Genomic DNA, 7,531 nt, shown 5'->3' with positions numbered 1-7,531 from the left:
TGTCTTTTGCTTCTTAGTATCTCCAGTGTTCAGTACAGTACCTAGTATGGTGCCTAGCACATAGTAGATACTTAAAAAGTGTTTATTGACTGACTGACTGTGTGGAACCATAAGGAAGTCCATTGACACACCCATTCCAGAGCAATAGTAACATTTATTTCATTATAATTTTCAGAGAGAGTTTTCTCACCTGGGAATTTTCTATACTGATGACATCACATGTCCTGCCACTATCCCCAGCTTATTTCATGAAATGGAAATATAGAGGAGAGGGGGGAGATGGAAAGAGTACACACAGATGATTCTATCACAGGGAGTTTAAGTTAATAAATGTGTGTTGAATGGTGGATCTATTCATTGATGAGTAGGAGAAACATGACATGCTTACAGCTGAATACTGTAGAGCTGGTGGTATGTTAAAAGACCAAAGCCTCTGAAAGTAGAGAAGGGAAAGAGAGCTTTGATTTATGGATCAGAAAAAGCTTTTTGAAAGATGAGGCATTTGAGTTGGACCTTCAAAAATACAGCACTGACAGACAAAGACTTGAGACTTGGGGGTGGGGATGATATTCCAGACAAAGGGAAAAAAACTTTTCTTTCCAGGTAATTATAATATGAGGGTCCCATATTGAGGAGGGAGATGAATGAATAAATGAATGAAAATGCATTTATCAAGCACTTACTGGATTCTAGGCATTGTACTAAATGCTGGGGATTGAAATGCAAAAAACCCCCCAAAAAACAAGACAAGGAGGGGGAGGTAGAGAAAAGTTGAAGGTCTTCTCTGTAATAGTGAATTCCTAACAATGACTTGTGACTCCAGTCTGAATCTGTGTTTCCACTGAATCCAAGCCTTGTAGCTCAGCAGATTCATTGGCTAATAAATCATCATGGTCATCTCTTTTTATAGCACTTGAAGGTTTACAATGCACTTTCCCCTTTGTCTCTGCATCCCCAGTGCCGTAGAATTTGAGAATGAACCTGGGACTTCTTTGGTATAGGGAGGCCTCAGGTGATGACACTTCTGCTACTAACATAGGTCAGTGTTTTCTCTGAAACTTATAATAGTAGCTAGTATTTATGTATTTATATTTATATTAAATTATATTATCTAGTATCATCTATTTAGTATTTATGAAGTGTTTTCAGTTTAACAAAGCACTTAACATACATTACTTCATTTGACCCTCCCAATAACCTTGGGGAAATGGGTTGCTTTCATTGCCTTTATCAGCCTCATTTTACGAATGAGGAAACCGAGGCTGAGAGAGGTTAAATGACTTGCCAAGGGTGACACCAACTGTGTGAGACAGGATTCAAGCTCAGGTGTTTAAGTTTAAGATCATCACATTGTTTACTTTGCGATCTTAAAGACTTGAAGTCTCATAGTTGCTTAGAACACTCAGAGGTTAAGTTGATTTCCCCTAGGTCACACAGTATATATGAGGGGCAGTACTTGAACCCAGGTCTCTCTGACTCCAGTTCTCTTTTATCAAAGGGTTGATGGATAGAGAGCTTAGCATGTAAAGGGTATTTTATAAATGCTTGTTGTGCAAATGAATACATGAAAAGGAAGTTGTAGGGGCCAGCTAGATGGCACAGTGGATAAAGCAGTGTCCCTGGATTCAGGAAGACCTGAGTTCAAATCCAGCCTCGGACACTTGACACTTACTAGCTGTGTGACCCTGAGGAAGTCATTTGACCCTCATTGCCTTGCGCAAAAAAAGAAAGTTGTATAGTTATTACTCATTTTACAGAAGAGGAAACTGAGGCCCAGAGAGGGAATGTGATTTGTACAAAGTAGCACAGCTCACCAGTGGCAGTCCTGGTTTTCCCAATGCTCTCAGGACCTTGGAAAGAGATTTTTTCATGGCATGCATTTCTTGGGGACAGAAAATAGTCCCGACTCAAGCCAAGGAGGAGGCCTAGTTCAGGGTGGGGTTAGCATGCCATAGTCCAACCTTCCCAGGACCTCTGTATTATTATTATTATTATTATTATTATTATTATTATTATTATTGGGGGTGGGGGTGGAGGAAGGGGGAATGATGAAAGGGGATGACCCTGGAAACATCCTCTGGCCAGGAAACTGCTACTCTAGGCTTTTCCTGCTTCATCAGAGGGTAAGGGGGTTCCAAGGGCTGATGAGCTAACAAGGTCTCTTGGAGATTATGAGCAATTACACCTGTCAGGGCTTAGAGAAAGAAACTCCAATAAGCTCAGTTGAGAATCCTCTATCTAGGTTAGTTTTTTCTTTCATCATGCCCAACCCCCCCTCCCCAAGATGAGATAAAGGAAAATATGTTTCTTCTCTATATTAACAGCTTATAAGGTAAGATAAAAGCTTCCACGATCACCTGTTTTTAATGAATGGAACCTCCTGTCTCCCAGCATCATGTCTGTTTGACGGATCTATTTATCCATTCTACTCTTTCTGAGATAGCTGCTCAGGAATTTTATCATTCTCCTCCCCCTTCTTCCTTCTCTACCCAGGCAGTAGGCATGATGAATGCATTGGGCTTGGGGAAAAAGGAACTGCAATGAGATCACTGGGGGATATGAGCAAACTTGCTTATTCACAAAGGGGCCTGGCTCCAAGGAGGGGTCAGGAGGGAGTCCTGTAAGGAGGACACAAAGGCTGGATGATGGATGACAGAACACCTGGGGCTGCAAGGTGTAGACAGAAGATAACTGGCAAACAGAACAGCTGATAATGGGCCCACAAGAGCCTGAGAGGTGTTTTCGACACAGAGGTGAATGTCAGACAGCTCTACCTGACTCCTTTTGACAATCATCCAAGAATTCCCAACAGCCCTTGCTCCCAAAGTGATACTTGCTTTTTTTGGAGGGGGGGTGGAAAGGGGAGAGAGATAAGACAATATGTTATATGTGCATGAGAGCAGGCAAACAGATCATAGGAATTAGAACTGGAAGAGACCTTAGAATATACAAAGTTAGAACACTGAATGTAGATTGTTAAAACTGAAAGAAGAGGTCTTGGAAAGGGCCCTGGGAGGGCCCTTAGAACTTGGAATGTCATAGCTGGGTAGAGCTTCAAAACAGAGATTGTCAGAGCTGGGAGGGGAACTTAGAACAGGGAATGTCAGAGCTAGGACCTTAGAACAGATAACAGGGAATGTCAGAGTTGGGAGGGAGCTTAGAATAGAGAATGTCAGAGCTGGAAGGACCCTTAAAACAGGGAATGTCAGAGCTGGGAAGTGAGCTTAGAACATGCAATTTTACACCTAGTAGCAAATTTAGAACATAGAATATTAGAATATGAGGCAAAACATTATAGGCAGAAGATGTCTTAAAAATGCAAGATCCCTTCTTTGCATGTAACATGTGTCTACCACTGTCCTTCTTCCCTATCCTCCCCCCGTCCAAGCCTCTAAGACTGGGTCCTATGATGCCACAGGAAAATCTTACAGACTCATGATATAGTTGATGCCTAGCATTCTCATAACAGCTAGGGTTTCTAGGTTCTCTCGATATATTCCAATTACTGAATCAGGAAGTACAGCACGTATTGCACACTGCAGAAAATGCAGAGCACATAAAGGGATCCCAGGTGCCTATATTTGTACAGCTAATTTGGAGGCGGGTGGTAGAAGACATTAGCAGTTATGGGAGGATCAGGAAAGCCCTCATGTAGGAGGTGATAGTCAAGCTGGGCTTGTAAAGTATACCATCCACACAAATGTACAGAGATGGAAAATTGATTAACATGCGTGGGCTTCAGACTCTTGGCACTTACAAGCTGTGTGACCCTAAGCAAGTCACTTAACCCTCATTGCCCCATAAAATAAATAAATAAATGAATAAATGAACAAACAAATGAATGAATGAACAAACAAACAAACAAATAATTCATTTGATACCTATTTCACTAGGTTGCTGGGAGGAAAGTTCATACTGCCTGAGTGTGAGTTAATTATTATCCTTATAATAAATTTGAAATGTAATTAGTGCAGGTGTTATTATTCTCAACATCCCCATTTTACAGATAAGCAACCAGAGATCCATAGCAGTGACAACACTACCAAGAGCTAGAACCCAGCCAGAGGGCTAGAGGATCAAACAGTTTCTCTCTCTGTCCTTCTCCCACCATCTTTCCCTTTCTGACTCTATCTCATTCTCTCCCTCTTCTCTGTCTCTTTCTCCTTTCTCTCCCCTTTCTCCTTCTCTTCCTGCCCTTCTCTTCCTGTCTGTCTCTGTTTCTCCATGTCTCCTTTCTCCTTCCTCTCTCTCATTCTCTCTCTCTTCTTCCCTCCTTTCCCTCTCCCTCTGTCTGTGTCTGTCTCTTTCTATCTCTCTTCTTCTCCCTCTTCCTCCCTCCCTCTCTTGCTCTTCTTCCCTCTCTGTCTGCTCTCTGTCCCTTTCTGTTCATCTGTCTCTTTACTTAAACATGCTTTCTCTAAGAAGAAAAAAAGTTAGCATGGAACCCCAGGTGGGTAATTGTGATTTATTTGACTATGACTCAGGTGATGATGCTGATGGTGATAAGAGTAATGACATTTTTTATAGTGCTTTAAAGTTTGCAAAGCACTTTCCTGCCTCAATTCAGCCACACAATACCCCCTGTGAGGTAAGAATATACACATTACTACCCTCACTTGACAGATGAAAAAATTGAGACTCAGAAGAGAGAACTTGACCTTAGTCACACAGCTGGCAAGTATCAGAGGCAGGATCTAAACTCAGGTTTTCCTAAATGAAGAGTTTAGACCATGGTTTGTTATTCCATGATAGAATATTCCCATTTCACAGGAGACACTATATTGAGTCAGACCTCCTGCCTGTCTCATGCTACTATAATCTTAATCCAAACAATGATTACTCTTGGCAGTCACCTCTTCAGTGCCCAACTGGGAGATAATCATGTTTGCAGTCTTGCATGACCCTTGAATCTCATAGCACCCCCTTTCATCAGCTCTTGTCGAAATAGCAACCCAGTTCCTGGCCACCATTCAAACCCATGCTGCCTGGACTCCAGTCACCATCTTCATTCCCCACCTCACTCCTCCATGAGAACCTTGGGGTAAGACATTCCCTCTCTAGGGACCACAGTTTCCTTAACTGTAAAATGGAGAAAAACAAAACAGAATATCTTCTACTGTGAAAAGCTGATATATGTGCTACATATCTAGAAAGCACCTAAGTGACTGCATTAGCCTTGCCTAAGGTTGTCTCCTAGAACATAGAACATTAGGTGCAGAAGGGACCAAAGAGATGTAAAACTCATGCACTTTTAACCTATGGACAAGCCCCACCCCCACCCCCACCCTCTGGGATCACCTGGACCTGATTTTGTGGGATGATGCCTATGGGGTCACTTTGTGTCTTTGGGTCATTGCTGCTCCTGAAGATGCTTCAGAGAAAAAAGTCTCCTAATAGTCTCATGAAATAACGGATCTAGATTCCAAATGTGGGTTTTCAGTGTCTGATAGTATGGCTGGAAAGACCAATGGACCATCTTTCATTTCTCACTCTCAGTGACTATACCGTGGTCCATAGTTGCTGCCTCTACATTCAGGGCTTGCCATGGTGATTCTAGTTGTCAGGCGCTGCTTTATTGATTTAGTCAAGTTGTGCGAATGAACAAAGTCCATGGTGGGTGAGTGTCACCCTGCACTTACAACAGTAAAATGGACAAAATTGGTTTTTGCTTCTCACCCCCTTCTTTGTGCTCCCCTGCCCCTAACATAATTATTTTGTCCCTGGGTATGTCTGGGTGGGTGCATGAATAAATGCCAAATTTCCTGATATGGACAATAAAATCCTATAGAAATTCATGAAAAAGAGATGTCCCAGTGGGTTAAAGTCACCATGGAGAAAGCACTATCCTGTCTGGGCCTTGAAGTATGAGGAGGGTAGAGATGAGAGAGAGGCAGCATGGGAGAGGGGTAGGAATGCTCTACTTGCAGTCAGTTATCTGACTTCATCTTCTAGTTCTTCCATTTTGTACCTGTGTGACCCTGGGCAAGTCCTATTCTCTGTTACCTCAGTTACACAATGAAGGGGTTGGATTCCATGGTCTCTAAATTCCCTTACAGTTTTTAATCTAGTATCCTGTGATTCTATGAAAGTAACAAAGGGAAGGAAAATAGATTCAATGTAATTAAATATTTTTTGAGCTCCTACTCAAAATGCAAAGTTCTGTGCTGTCTAGTAATGACAACTGCAGTAGACACAAAATGATTATAATATGATCTTTGCCCTTGATTTATATATATATGTGTAGGCTGGTAGCCAGAGTGGGATGAACTAGGGTGATATTGACAGGAAGTGATTGGACTGATTAAGGAAACTTTATTATACCCTCGGTGTTATCTACAAAATACTGACCCAACTTTAGAATAGAAAGATTCTAAGAATATGAAAATAGAGAAGAAACATTCAGAGCTGAATATAATCTGCAGCTCAGAGTGAACCTGTAAAAGGAAAAGTAGAAGGGAATGCTGAGCTGGGGCAGAGAAAGGAGATATAGAGAAGGGCAATTATCCCTTTGGGCATCTCAGAGTAAAAGACTCAGGCTGACAATGGAACTTGCATTTACCTGCTCAAGGACTAAGGGAAGTTCTGAGAAAGGTCTGCTCCCCCAGTACCCTTAACTTCTCTGGGTCCCTGTCTATCAACAGACACTGTAATATAATCTGTTACTTTGTTATCCACATCTTTCTAGAACCATAAATTCTATCTTAGCCACAAAGATGCAAGAAGTTAAGTATCAGTTAAGGCAGAGAGCCTAACTTCTCTCTAAACACAAGGACTTTTCCTAACTGTGGGCTCAGAGCAATTGTGATTATCGTCCTAATTCTTTTGTCTAAGTAAACTACCAAAAGCAGCATAGCAAAGAAACATGTAGACCAGAAGTGGGCTTTTGTTCCTAAAGCAGCATGGCAGGGAAAGATATAGACCAGAAGGGGACTTTACTTTGCCTCTAGGATTAAAAGGTGTGATTACTGGGGCAGCTAGGTGGTATGGTACAGTGGGTAGAGCACTGGCTCTGGAGTCAGGAGGACCTGAGTTCAAATCCAGCATCAGACACTAGCTGTGTGACCCTGGGCAAGTCACTTAACCCCGATGGCCTCACCAAAAAAAAGTGTGATTATTGTAACAGCATATTCTATTACTCAGAGTAAGGGGATATTCTCAATATTAGAAGTCAGGGAAGAGAAACAAATATTTTGCTGGGAGAACACCACCTTGAGTAGGTTGGAATATATGGAATAGGCTAAATTCCTCATCTATAGGAAAAACCATTACCCATTTTAAAATTGTAATCAGGTCTATTGTATTTTTTCACATCCAGGCTGATCATCCCTATGTCTTTCAAATGATCCTTGTATTATCGGCACTGGGGCCAAAGTCTGGCATAGAATAAGTGCTTAGGAAATGTTTTATCTATATGTATTTGTCTACCTTTCACTGCCATACTTATCTTCCTCTGGATACTCTGTAGTTTGTCAGTGTCCTTATTAAAATGGAACATGCCAAATTGAACACAATACTCCAGCTATGGTCTGAC

Source organism: Dromiciops gliroides, chromosome 4 (assembly GCF_019393635.1).
Source record: "Dromiciops gliroides isolate mDroGli1 chromosome 4, mDroGli1.pri, whole genome shotgun sequence".
NCBI classification, from domain to species: domain Eukaryota; kingdom Metazoa; phylum Chordata; class Mammalia; order Microbiotheria; family Microbiotheriidae; genus Dromiciops; species Dromiciops gliroides.
Note: the sequence above shows the minus strand (reverse complement) of the source record.